This window comes from Galeopterus variegatus, unplaced genomic scaffold (genome assembly GCF_000696425.1).
Source record: "Galeopterus variegatus unplaced genomic scaffold, G_variegatus-3.0.2 Scaffold8684, whole genome shotgun sequence".
Taxonomy (NCBI): domain Eukaryota; kingdom Metazoa; phylum Chordata; class Mammalia; order Dermoptera; family Cynocephalidae; genus Galeopterus; species Galeopterus variegatus.
In genome coordinates, this window is record NW_007734795.1 from 59,469 (window position 1) to 63,226 (window position 3,758).

A 3,758-nucleotide genomic window follows, 5' to 3' on the forward strand; every position below is an offset into this window, starting at 1 on the left:
ATAGCTAGGCATTGAGACAGGATGCATGCCCTTGAAGCTGATTGGATTATGTTAAAACCTCCCCTCCCTATCTGCCTATAAAAACAAGTGCTTGTGTGATAATAAATGGAACTGCCTCGACAGAACCCCTGCCGCGTCTGAGTGTCCTTTAACGGGGCTGGTTTGGGGCCGGTGGTGTGCTCACCTCTCTTCACGGCTCTCTTCCTCCATCTCCTTCCAAAGAGGACTGGAGGGAAAGAGGAATCTGGGCCGTTCGCTCGCTCACCAGAAGGAACAAGGCTAGTGCTGTTCAGGTCGGCCGGTGGCAGACCCGACATTCAATTATGAAGATATTCACCAAAAGTTGGACTATGTAGTGAATGCAACCAGTCCACTTTCCCTAATTAAACTAATTAAGCTATTTAACAACTTGCCTATCTCATATTGTTGGGATAGGTTTTGGGGACCTAGACACCTACTTGGAGAAAAATACAGCTAAAAATACTGAATTTTGAAACTCTGGCAATGTATTATGATGTGGGTAGAAATCTCATTGACTTTTTTTATTGTTTATTAAACTATAAATGAATATTCTGCGAACTTTTCAATGTTTATGATATGTGTGATGGGAAAATAAGAAAAATCAGTCTTTTCAATACATACTATATTAATGTGAATTATTTAAAACTCAAAATAGGCTTATGATTAAAACAGAATTGTGATTATTCTATTTTTAGTAGACAATGTTTCCAAATAAAATATCTTCATAATCCTTAATGAAAATTTGTGCTTGCTTCTGAAACACATTTTTTTCTATGAGGTTTTGTTAATTAAACAGATACTTGTAATTACTTATCAAGAATTCTTAATAATTATAACCATCAAATTTTTACAATCACCAGCAACAAAAAATACTGAATATAAAAGTAAGTCACAGAACTTAAAATTGTTTTAAACACTACCCAAAATTTTAACATTGAAATCATATTCAGGTAATGTAAGAGGTCTTTTTTTTTTTCATTGACACATTTTATATTGAATCAGTTTGAAACTAATTTTACTTTTTCATTTCATATATTTCAAAATAACAAAGAAGCCCTAATTTTCAGAAAACTTGTGCATTTTCAGAACAGCCATACTAGCTTAAATGGTACTAAAGGCTATATCAGGTGGAAAAGGACAGGAGTGTCGGATCTGGGGAGAGGGACTGGACCACAATGGAATCACCTAAGGCTGAGCGCTCTGCACTTTGGGCACCTGAAACATGAACTCCTCCAGCAGCCCCATGGGCCTCTGGCCCACAGTGTCATCCCCCTCTGCGTGGGACAGTTGTAGCTGGTATCCAGGAGGTGGAGCACTTCTTTGATCTGGGGAGAGGGACTGGACCACAATGGAATCACCTAAGGCTGAGCGCTCTGCTCTTTGGGCACCTGAAACATGAACTCCTCCAGCAGCCCCATGGGCCTCTGGCCCAGTGTCATCCCCCTCTGCGTGGGACAGTTGTAGCTGGTATCCAGGAGGTGGAGCACTTCTTTGATTGGGCTTTGGAGATAGAGCAGTCATTGCTTGCCATTGCTTTTTTGCTCCTGCCAAAGCCATGGTATGCTGTCACATCAGACCTCCTTACTTTTGACCTCCCAGGAGCCCCTTTTTAGGCTACAATCTGCCAGAGCAACCAGGCTGAAACTCCAATGGTACCAGGCCAAACCTGACTGGCCTGGACTCAATACCTCAACTTGTAATCCATTTGCCATTCTGTCTATATGCAGTGTTGAGAAAGCTTTGTCCCGGTTTTATTCATGACGGAGAAAGAATGAGAACTTTGGAGAGAAGTATTTAAAAACCTTTACAAGATTTTTAGGACCTGATAACATTTCAATTCATTTGGGTGATGGAGTGCACTTGATTGGTAATAGGCACCAATCCATGAACAGAAAAATATTAAGTCTCTAAGATTTCTAACTTCATGTTTTCCCTGAAAGTTAAACCTTGGGATATCACCCTTTAAAAATAATGTTACTTAACATACTTAAAATAACTTAATTAATGTAATTAAGCTTTTATATAAAAAAGATTTGATGTGCCTTTAACATATGTTAATATGTGGTTAAATGTAAGTAAAACAAAGTATTTCCAATTCAAATTGTGCAAATGGAGAAATTATGAAACAATAAGAGGATAAGAAAAATGTGTATGATAATATCTATGTCTTTACCAAATTATGGAATTTCCAAACACTCAATAATTGTTAAATATGCTTATATGTTCTAAAATTTTTTTACATCTAGTTTTCTAATTGTATTAATTTTTTTTAAATGCCAGGCTTGAATTTAAACAATTTTTGCTGTAAGTATTACAAAATTTGATTTTAATTAAAAAGTTAAGTAAATTATATTTGCCAGATCAATACAAGTTACAAGCAATTTGACCTCTAAAGTAAGCCTGTTGATTCACAGAACCAAGTCAGACTATTTGCTGATTCATTCTCCACGAGGGAGTGCTGGTGACTATAATACTCAGATCCAAGATATGAGCTATACCTGTGATTCCATTTTACTTTTTTGTTAAGTACCAAGGTGTTACTAGAGGAGGGGGTCTGGGGAGGTCAGGTCACTGACCTTTCAGCCCTGTCCCTTACCAGGTTCCTGATTCAGCTGCAGGAAAGAATTCAAGAGCAGAATCACAGTAGAAAGCTAAAGCAAACTGAATAAAAAGCATGGGAAATGCACACTTCACAGGGAAAGTGCGGGCTGGCTCAAGAGTAAGGATCAGTGCCACTTTGTCCTGGCTCCCGACTTTTATAGTTGGCTATCTATACATATTCATGCTGTATATGGATACTTAACTAAGAGGGGAGTTCCTGGTTATGTAACTCTTATGTAACCCCTAGCCTGCACATGCTCTGTTTGTTCTTTTCTGAGCATTCTGAGGGGTCAAATTCCAGCATATACACCAAATATATTTAAAATATACTCAGTGTTGGCTAACGCCTCCAGTGGAAGGTCATTCAAGGATAAACTCCTTTTTGCTGAGCATGCTTGACCACTGAAGTTGATCAAACTTGCCTCCTGCGGTCTAAATCTGCTGGTATCGATGCTGGAAGTAGGTGTAACATGCAACAGCAATTCAGAACCCAGAGGAGGGGCTTGAGACCTTGGGGAGTGGTTTGAGACTCAGGGGAGTGGCCTGAGAACCAGCCTCAAGGAAACTGAGCACCTCCCGTCTCAGGTTTATAGACATGGATGTGATACATCTCATTCTATGCCTTTATTAAAGCATGTGAACTTCTAAAATACATGCTTTAGAGTAAAATTCAAACCAAACAATTTTAAGCTCTCCATTTAACCAGGCACTATAATGAATGTAGACAAAAAAAAAAGTATCAAATTAGGTACTAGGCATGTAGATTCTGCTTGAGAAGTAAAAGTTTAAACATAATTAAAACAGTGAGATAAACATTATAATAAATATAAATACTTGACTGTACTCTAATAGCAATAATTTTAATCACACTGAAGTAAAGTTCTTAACTGGCAGCATCAACTTCTAAGTCTATTCTTATATACCGATATTTTATAACTTTTCAAAAATCATTATATCCTTGTATAAACATAAAAATTGCAGCAATAATTAACTGTGACACCTGATTAGAATATATCCTCTGAGAAGCATCTCGCCCTGAACTCATTCAAAGTAGTGATGGGCAGTACAGAGTTCATCTTCTGTGTAACACATAAATAAGAAAATTTTGTAGAGCCCAATTTTCTATTGTTTTTTTT

General features: G+C 37.6%; 1 pseudogene; it reads right to left on the bottom strand.

Moving 5' to 3' along the window:
- Positions 1-1,206: 1,206 nt before the first annotated feature.
- The window catches only part of LOC103608681, a 5,596-nt pseudogene continuing 3,044 nt past the window's right edge, over positions 1,207-3,758 (bottom strand).